General features: G+C 36.5%; 2 pseudogenes; both read left to right on the top strand.

Annotated features, from left to right (window-relative positions):
* The first annotated feature begins 14 nt into the window (after nt 1-14).
* On the top strand, nt 15-5,166 carry LOC121214075 (serine/threonine-protein kinase STY17-like; annotated as a pseudogene).
* Nucleotides 5,167-7,088: 1,922 nt separating this feature from the next.
* LOC121214074 (thiol-disulfide oxidoreductase LTO1-like) lies at nt 7,089-9,131 on the top strand (annotated as a pseudogene).
* The last annotated feature ends 1,625 nt before the right edge of the window (nt 9,132-10,756 follow it).

Raw genomic sequence — 10,756 nt, 5'->3', positions numbered from 1 at the left:
CGTTTGTATAGTTAATGAAGTTGGAAATTATTGGTGCTTTTTTCCTGAATAGTTTAATACTTGACCTTATACCAAATTATGAGTTGTTCTGTTCCATGTTTTGAGATTTTGTTACTTTTGATAGATACGCATTAGATGTGAATGTGGAGCGGGCAGAAGATGTGCTTACACAAAAAGATTATTGCATCTGGCAGAGGACCCTGCTAATCTTCCTGTTTTTGATGTTCGCATCGTGCAGGTGTACATTTCTGCTTCTTCTATTGTTTATACCTTAATAATAAGGGTTTCTATTTGATGTTTCTCTTTGACTATGGTATACCTCATTATCCTTTTCAAAATCCTGGAGATTGAATGTAGCTTAGCTTTGACAATTAGTATTAACTGATATAATTTTATTAAATTCTGGTATCTTCTATAGGTTTATCCTGTTTCTGCCTCAAAATTCTGTTGACTCTGTTCATTCTGATTCTTCTGTAAAAGCAGATGCAGAAAGTGCTTATCATTTAAATAGACAGGGTAAGGCTCATTGTAGTTAAAGTTATTATTCCATTGATTTTTTTTGGGCTCTTCTTCCTTCTAGACCCAAACATAACTATGCTTTTTTCTTTATGGTGTGCTTGCTGTTCCTTTTCTGTCTTTCTTCAGCATCCACCCACCACCTACCTTTGGTTCATCACCTAATCTTGAAGCTTTTTATCTTCAAGCAAGTGAAGATAGAGACAGTGCTGTGAATTCAACATCAGGCCTCCGGTAAGGATTTGATAAATTGTGCATTCTGTTGCCTAACAGAACATGCCTGTAGTTTCATGACTTATCTAACACAGCATTTGGCATCCATTTTATCAGATGTTTCAACATACGAAAGTAAGAGCAACTAAAAGTGCTTTAACCACTCATACATGGATAGATAAATCAATGATTAATAGATTCCACGGATACAGTTCTTATGTTTGCACTAGCTTTGTCAATGGAAATTCTAATCTTGATTTACTGCCTCTGCATCATCATAGTGAAAGAACACAAAGACTGGTACAATGGATGCCATGGATACAGTCTATGTTGCATAGCCTATGATGTCATATATGTTTACTATGTTCTTCTGCGGAAGATCCCATTGGTACACTTTTGTTGAAACTTTCTCTTGGATGAATGATAGATATTGATGATTATTTTTTCAGTTGACTTCTTTACTTGCGGAGCTTGGATTGAACATTCAGGAAGCTCATGCTTTTTCCACTGTTGATGGGTACTCTTTGGATGTTTTTGTGTTGATGGTTGGCCTTTGAGGTATGCTCTTATATTGTGAACACTGGATCAAATGCTTGTTGCTAAGTCTGGAAAAGCATGTTTCACTCATTAATCTTTTAGGAAACCAAGGAGCTCAAAGATGCACTGGAGAAGAAATTTAAAGTCTCAGGTACCATTTCCTCCATGTTACTCATGTTTCACTACTTCAATTGTGATGGCCGTGAATGACCTCATATATATCTTTTGCCATTAGTGCTGAATCAAGCCTTGTCACTGCTATTAGTGCTGCAGATGATGCCAAATATGGCTAGTGATCTTCCTTTTTGTTGGCATAGACTTTCATTATATATATATCCAAATTGAAGCTTTGACACTTAATTCTTCTTAGTTAAAATAGGTTATATGCTAAATATAACTTATCAGAAGGTGAAAGGTCAATTTTGGTTTCCACTTTCAGCTTTAGAGTTCTTAGTTTTCTAGTGCTTGTCCTCCAAACAGATGCATACTGACTGCTTTTCAGTAGATGAACCCAACTCCCTATACTGATGATGACTTGTAAGACCATGGTAGCAATCATGTTGATTATGGATTGCTATAGCCTATTTATTCTTCTGCTTCCTATAATTGGGCTGCAGGAGCAATCTTGTGTGAGAAGAGTTCAATATCTGCTATGACCGGGCTTGTCAAAGAAGAGGCTGTTTCTTTGCCCCAATTGTGTTGAAATCCGCGCCGATGGAACTGATGTATGGGAAATTGATTCCAGGCAGCTCAAATTGAACACAAGATTGCATCTGGGTCCTATGGTGATCTGTAAGTTTTGTCAGCTTCAAGCAGGCTTTTTTCTCCTTTGACATAAGGGAGAGTACTGATTCTAACTCATAATCTCAATTAACATCTTCAGATACAGAGGCACTTATATAGTCAAGAAGTGGCTATTAAAGTCTCAAGCCTGAGCGGGTTACAGGAGAATTGCTGAGAGAGTTTTCTCAGGAAGTTTTTATTATGAGGTTCGTTGGAGTGCTGGTACATGCTAATTATTTTGAAGGGAACCAGTGCTTCTTCTGATAAGCATTCTCAATGTGTCCTGTAGTTAGATGTTTCACAATGCAAATTCAAGCCAAATCCTATAAACTCTTAATAAAAATTTATCGGATTCTCTCGTGTTTCTCCAAGCAATTCCAATTGCTGCTCTTCTTTTCTGTCTTCCCTATCATCTTTCTATTTTCTGGAATTATCTGTTCGCGTGCATCAGTGTATCAGAGCCAGGTTCTTGGATTACCGCAGTTTCCTGGGTTACCAGAATCTTTTGATACACTAGACCAAGTGGCTGGTTTCTTATGTGTCTCAGATGATTCCATTTCTACCAGATAGTAGGCTTCTTACCAACACCACCTAGATTTTAGCAGCATCTGCTCAATCATTTTGCCCAGTTCTGTTCGTAATTTTTCCTGACCAATGCCCATCTCTGCATGGAATTGGTACACAACTGTCCAGTGCACTGCCCGATCTCGGTTGAACGTTTTGCTAAACGCCTCTCTAAGTTCTAAGTATTATGGTGAATTTTCAATGAATAAAATGCTGGGAATATTGGGCGCGTGGTACTTAAAAACAGAAAGAAGATAACTACAGTTGCTGCTTATTTTGAAAATAGGAGAGTTAGCACTGAATGGAGGGTTAGAATGTTTGAGGGACATAGCTCTGAACAGGCCACCTTTTAGCTTGTATCTGCATATCATCTATTTTCCATGCAATTGCTGTTTCAGTTCTCTTGAAAAGCACTTGGTATTACACCAATTTTGGTTTGATTGGTAGTTGTAATGAATCTGAACTCCATCATTTTCCTATAGCCTCCTGTAGAACTAAATATACCATGTGTCCATATGTATACTGGTGTTTATATTGGGGTGACTATTACGAGATAAGCTGTGGCAGATCTCATTAGAATATCTCACAGTTCCTCACATATTATAGTTGAATTTATACTTCTCTAGTTATTGAATGCATTAATATTCTAATCATGTATTGGTTCCTAGGAGCTGAGACATATTGGTAGTTATCTGCAATGCTGATCAATGCGTGGAATTTCAACCTTTTTTTTCCTGTTGTAGGAAATTCGGCATAAGAATGTTGTTCAATTCATAGGTGCTGTACAAGAGCTCCAAATCCTGCATTGTAACTGGTATAATCTAAAGAAGTTTTCTAGCTATGATTTATCATCCTCTACAAATTTTTTTCCTTCAGCGCATAAAATTTTGAAACTTTTGCTTCTAAAATGGTGCTGTTAAGTGTTGCTGTTTTTCATCTTTACCAGATATTATCTATAATTATGTTGCTAGAAGGGAACAATTCTGGCTTTGGAGTGCAAACTGAGAGATTGACACAAAACCTACCATTACAAATTTAGTGTCTGAATTCCCCTCTGTATACCAAATTTAAAAATTCTGATGCGTATGCCTTTTTATCCCTTTAATTCTATGATGATACACTCTGTGACTTTATCAAAATAGAAACATTTTTTTTTTCATTTTATAGATAGCCAGTTTTTGATAGTGATATTTGTGCTTTATCAGAATTCATGGCCAGAGGTAGCTTATATGACTATTTGCATCAGCAAAGGGGAGTTTTTAAGTTGCCATCTCTACTCAAAGTAGCCCTTGATGTTTCCAAAGGAATTAACTATTTGCATCAAAACAACATTATCCACAGGGACCTGAAAACTGCCAATCTTTTGATGGATGAAAATCAAGTAAGATACTTTGTTAATCAAGTCATTGATTAATAATTTTCTATTAAAAGCTATGTTTTGTTTTTTTCCTTATGATTTCGACTGGGATTATGTTTGCTGTAAATTCTATAATAGTTGTGATTTTTGTCCTAAAATTATTGGTCTGTCCTTTACAGGTTGTTAAAGTTGCGATTTGGAGTTGCCAGAGTGCAAGCTCAATCAGGGTAATGACAGCAGAACTGGAACATACCGATGGATGGCTCTGAGGTATGCATTTTCTTAGAATTTTGTTTCACTTTGTTTCTTTACATGATAGTAGTTTAGCTATCCCCATGATTTTGTATTCACTTTGCTTCTTATGTCATGATCATAAAACACGTGTAATGGTGTTCGAACTATCCCATGTCAGGACATGTATTTTACCCCATTATATTCCAGATGATTAATCTCTTTTTGTTATTTGATCCGCCACCTTGTACTGTAGACTTATCACTTGACGCAAACAAGAATTTGAATTCTAGAAAGGGCTCTAATCTAATATTACATTCCTCAATCTTAATTAATGTAGGTTATTGAGCACAAAACCATATGATCACAGCAGATGTTTTAGCTTTGGAATAGCACTCTGGGAGCTACTGACAGGAGAAGTAAGTCTATTTTATGAGGAAGAATTTTGGTTTTTGATTGTGCATACTTGTCTATGGCAAACTTTCTTTCATCTACAATACGAAATTTGAGATTTGATATCTTTATGACTGATTTATTCTTACATTGCAACTGCTAGATTCCATATCTCTTTGACTCCATTACAAGCAGCAGTTGGTGTGGTGCAAAAGGTACTTATATTTTTGTATAAATATGAAATACGGAATTTCGTTCTGTTTTTAATGAGGATATTTTGCTTATAACAATCTAATGGTTTTTTCAGAGTCTACGTCCTACAATCCAAGAAACACACCAAGACAGGAGAATGCTTGAGAGATGCTGGACAGAAATCAAAGCTAACTTCCTGAAATATGAAATCCTTCAGCAAATATTAAAGAGGTACAGTCATATGGCTTGCTTTTGTTTTATCTCATTAAAAATTCTAAGCATGTCATTGAAACAGGTTGCAGATAAGGGGAAGTCGCCACAGAGCAAGTCATCTGGCGGCTTTTTTCATCTATGTTGAAGGGACACATAACTCCATATAAGAGGATTCTGTGAACTACATGTATGTTGTTTTGAATACATGGTCCGTTTTCATCATATTATATATAGCAATGATGAACTATTCAGTACAGTGGTGCATGTGGGAGTGATCAGTTTTTGCATATTTAAGTTACAATTGCTCCTTTGGTTCCTAATTCTTTTCTGAAGCGTTATGTGAAACCTAATACTTTGACTTTTATTTGTTCTGTTTTTGCAATCTGTAACATGGATCCTCTAAAAGTTCTGTTCATCATGATCAGATTCTGGATCATGACTCGAAATTTTCTTGTTGCTTACAATCTTGTGAAAAGAGTACACGTATCGTTGTTGTATTGGAAAACTTTGCGAAGAAAAGGTTATGACCTAAACTTAGCAAACAGTGTTCATTGTCGGTAGAAAATGAAGTTACACTGGCTAGGTGCATCTGCGTCACTCACTGTACCTGCCAGGAGTTGGCGGCGGCGAACCTTGACCTGTAACCTGACAAGTGCATGCATGCATTCATTGCTATTTGTACTTGTTTCCTTACATACGCCCTCGGGCCACTGCTTGCAGCTTAACCAGGCTTCTCAATGCTCTATATGCTCGTCTTGCTGTTCATCATTAGAGACACGAAATGGTTAGTCTTACATCTAAAGTGTTTGAAAAAGAAATATAAGTTATTGTGTTACAAGATGACCCTGAAAATGATTGATCTTATGCTGCAATATCCCTCTGGTTAATTTTTTGTCTGAAATGATGATCTCGATGAAGTGAATATTGGGGAAGTATCTAACTTCTTTGATCATTGACTGCTGGCTGAGATTTTCGCTAGAGGAATGACATATCTCTTTGGGGTATGATTTGATGAACTTCTTTCTAACTGTGTTGAACCAGTTTCTAGCAGTGCCCATCTTCCATGTCTGTTGGTTTTTTTTTTTCTATGTTTTCCGATCTGATATGATGTCTTCACCTTCGCAGGACCAAGAAGGGATCGCTTTTAAAGGAAGGAGTTGTGCCGTGCGCACCATATTTTGTGAGAGTATAGTATAGTTTTAATCTTTCTTGTCAAATAATGCTTGTCAGACTGAGAACGTGGCACGATGGATATATTATTTATCCATCCCCACCACTGTGTGCAGGTTTGAAGCATTCTACCACCGGCTGCACAATCCCAACCAACCTTTAGGCTTTAGCTAGCTTCAGGGGTTTGGATAATTTTGTGTTGGATTAATTTGAGTAATTCATGTTGGATTGTTTTAGGTTCAGGTATTTGGGTTTGATGATTCTCTTTTTGGATTTCATCATGTAGTTTTGGGTCATTTTAAGTTCCAATTACTTTCAAGTTCAGTCACTTCGGGTGACTTGTTTAGCCATTTCATGTTCGGTTTAGTTGCATTTGGGCCAATTTGGGCTTGAGTTGACGGTTTAATTAGTTTACTTTTTATGATCATATTAGATTGGATCAAATTTAGATTGACTAGATCGAGTTTAAGGACCAAGACGGATTTATATGTTTAGCTAGCTTCAATGCACTGATTAATGGATATTATGATGATACAATCATCCGATGATTGGTTGAAGGATGATAAATTTTGTGCTTACAATAGCTAAAAGATCGGTGCTGGCATTAGAGACCTTTTCCCAAGTAGCCAACTTTGCATCGACAGGCAATTCTCAAACTTCAAAGGGACCATGGAAAAAGGAAGGAGGGGGGGTGTTTATAAGAAAAGGTTTCAGTTCATTTGCAGAGCAATAATAATAGTTCTTTGTCAGTCCTGAAAGGATAAACAATTTTTTTAGATTAAAACATAGCTAAGTGCAACTCTAAATTGCAAAGCTCCATTCATCAATCTCTGTCACCGACATTATACAAGTGCCTACGAACAGTAAGCAACCTTAGACTAGAAATAAAGCTAGCTACTACCTTTGCGACACCGGGTTGATGTCCCCGGTTTTGCTTGAAAGAGGGTTACTTAGAGATAAATTAGCTGAAGAAGAAATTAGGTAATTACTTGAGAGAGATAATTAATTGCAGAGGACAAAACAAGCTAAGAAGAAAGGTGGAAGTCAATGCTTTAATGTATGGATTTTATGACACAAGGACTCGAATCTTCAGATTCAATCAATCAGACCCCAGACTTGATTAAAGTTAATTTGATTAAACTCAAATTGGCTCGAGATCGAAATAACGACCATAATATAAAAAGTTCTTAACTGTAATGATCTAATTTGAGCTTCAATTCCAAATATCTAAATCTAAAACAATTCAATATAAATAATCTTAAACCAAAATAAGTAAACAATTGTAAATTCAAATTTAGCTAATTCAAATCCCATTCGAATTTAATAAATTGTTGTAGACTCTTATGTGGATGAAGTGGCTAAGCCCCAATCTAGCTTGACGTTTGTCATTATTACGGCCAGGTATACTTTTTTTTGGGTAAATTCATTCACTCAGCTCATAATAGTGAGCCCAATGAACCAATATGGGCTTTTTGAAGGTAAAATTGTCCCATTTCTCTTCAACCTTTTGAGCTTTCGACAACTAGCGATAGCATCACGACTTACCCGAGTGTGGCTGATATCTCCGAACTTGACTCAGATTTTTTTTCTTTTAAGAAATGGACTCTTGAATTGAGCTTGTTACTTCTTTGTACAATCTGGGTATTAAAGAAAATGCCAGTTTCATTGGTTATCAGCTTCTCCAAGTCAATTCTTGTATCGCTGCTCTCTCCCTATCTCTTCTCCTGCCTTCATTTCATCTTCCGTTCATTTAAAAGTACATTCTTTCCCCCATTGCTCTCTTTCTCTCTTTCCTTGTTTGATTCTAATCATTACTAATCTGGGTTTTTTTTTGGTGTTTTTGAAGAAGCAAGCGCCGGTTCGGAGATTGCTTGTGCTTCCTATTAAGTGTTCATCTCAGGGCCGAGTCAAGATACTGAGTCAGAAGCTGAAACGATGTCAGTTCCATCTTCTTCTTCTTTTTCTAGTTCATTGGCTTCGAGCAATTCCACGTTAATTGGCCATGCTGGGATTGGTGCCGTTGGGATTATTGAAACTGCTTACTTGACTTACCTCAAGCTCTCCGGTTCCGATGCCTTTTGCCCTCTGGTGGTGGTAGTTGTGGTGATGTCCTCAACAGTGATTAACGCCTTCATTTTTGGTATTAATTTCTTCTTTTTTTTGAAGATTTATTTATTTATCTATATATAAAGTTGTTGGTTGAATGTGGAAACGAACCTGTATTCGTAATTTTCAATTGGTGTTACTACATGCTTTAATTTCATAATCTTAGCCTAGGCATAAATTTTCATTTGATTGTGGAACCCAAAAAGTTTTCTGAGGTAGCATGTTTGAAAGTGGATAATAATCGTAATAATAATTTTTTGTGCTTATGCATTTATCAGGTGTTTCTCTTCCATTACTTGGACTGATTGCTTATGGATTTGTTACGACACTCAGCTTGCAGTGAGCGCGAAGAACTTACCTTTGGGATCAACGAAACGACGGGCACTTGCTATTGCTTGGGAGCACTACCCTCCATGGCTACTGCCATGCATACTTTTTGTACATACTGAGTACAAATTTGCTGGAACTTCTTGCTCTACTGTCTAGTGTCGGCTTTATTATCGTTTAGTTTATTTTTCTTAGCTAAGGTCAGTATCAATTTGTTAATATATAGCTTTTCCGGTTTATGCTTATGACCCGGTATACTGGATTTCATTCTTTTAGATGTGGGTACGGAGGTACAGAAAGTGGTGGGTTTACAAGTATGCATAGCAAGCTTGGTATTTGCCACATTAAGTACATCATACAGCAATTTACCATCTGCTCCTTCAGGTGAGTGGATGTACATTGCTTATAGCATCTCTTTTGTTATTTGGATGATATCTTTTTTTCAGCTGTCTTTTATCTTCATTCTCTCTCTATAGATATGGCGCTATACTTATTCTCCATTTTATCTTTGCCTTCACAGCCAAGCTAATATTGATCTTCATATTTTACAACTGAGATAACAAAGGAATCAAGTCCTTTGCGCTTTCTCTTGCAAGGCTCTACTTCCTATAGGAGCTAAGATGTATGGGGCTTTTTGGTGTTCTCACTGTCTAGAACAAAAAGAGGTGCCTTTTTTGCTTTTATTCTCTCTTACAGTTCTAACTTAACTGTAAGGTACCCTTCGAATTCTCTGATTAATACAGGGTTTTGCTAATTGTCAAGAAATAATCACTTTGAGATACGTTCACCGATTATTATTTTCTCGTCAAAGCTCTAAGAATTCACTAAGGATTTGGCCAAAAAAGGGACCATGGATTTGCATTTGTAACAAATGCCAGGTTTCAGTGATGTTGTTGTGTTGTGACTTCCAAAATAAAAGTTCTAACAATGCACTTTAAGTAACTCATTGATATTATTGTCATTTCTAATTCTAAGAATTCACTAAGGATTGGTCAAAAGAGAAAAGGGACCATAGGTGTTGCAGTTGTAACAAATGCTCGGTTTCAGTGATGTTGTGTTTTGACTTCCAAAAGAAAGTGGTCTCTTTAAATGAATTAAGTAATGTGAAGTCAATGAGTATCTTTGGAATCCTTGTCCATTTTCATACTAACACCAAATTATTTGTATGTCAGTCAAGAGCTGGATATGTTCAGCAATCCCATAGGAATAACATTACTCTTTCCGAGCATCTAGAACTTATAAGAATTGCTAGGTACCGCCTAATATTGGTTTCGCCATGATACTTGGCTTCTCATATTAGATTTGATTAGGAAGATGAGTCTAATGCTTTCTTTCTCTAAGAATAGCCGTGCTAAATATATATATATATATAATCACCTACTTTTTGCACTGATCATCTGTTTCCCTTTACTTATTTTATGGGAATACTTGTGCCTTTGATTCTTTTGTAGTATGACGTTCATCGGTATTGATTTCTCTACCAATGCAAACAGATGTTTGGACGTGAGCAGCAAGTGTTGGACTACATTGAATGCTTTCCTGATGGATATAAGACGGGAACAAAAATGATCAAGGCATGTGCAGATGCAAATTTAGAAGGATTCCCAACTTGGGTTTATTAATGGTCAGGTGAGGAAGCCTTTCCCTTTCGTAATTCTCCTCATCTTAACCATATATGTTCATAATACAGGTATCTTTTGCTAAATGTCGTATCAGATAGTCTATATTCTCATATAACCATCTATGACTATACCATTTTCCCAGGTTTGAGTGGAGAATGGAATTGGAAAACTTGCCGAGGTATCCGGGTTCCAATTCAATGAATAAGTAAGACTATAATCTCCACTGGCATTTGTACAGCTTACAGAGATTTGCTTGCCCTGGCTTAGATTTCAAAAGTTGGAAAGTCTGTTTCTCCTCGGTCACGCGCATGTAGGATTCGATCTATATAACAAATGTAGGAAGCACAAGGTATGAAATGGTAGATATTTCAATCCCCTCTTATATAATCCATGTATGAAACCTTTGGGTTACTTGAGAGGAAGCTGTTACTTAATTATGATTATTAAAATGTTACTTATTGCTTGCCATGAATGGCTAAAATGCCAAATTTTCTTCTTGGTGTTATTGTGAACTAATTTCTAGGACATGGAC

This window comes from Gossypium hirsutum, chromosome D01 (genome assembly GCF_007990345.1).
Source record: "Gossypium hirsutum isolate 1008001.06 chromosome D01, Gossypium_hirsutum_v2.1, whole genome shotgun sequence".
In the NCBI taxonomy this organism is placed as follows: Eukaryota; Viridiplantae; Streptophyta; class Magnoliopsida; order Malvales; family Malvaceae; genus Gossypium; species Gossypium hirsutum.
The sequence above is the reverse complement of the archived record's forward strand: the minus strand, read 5'-3'. Positions and strand labels throughout refer to the sequence as shown.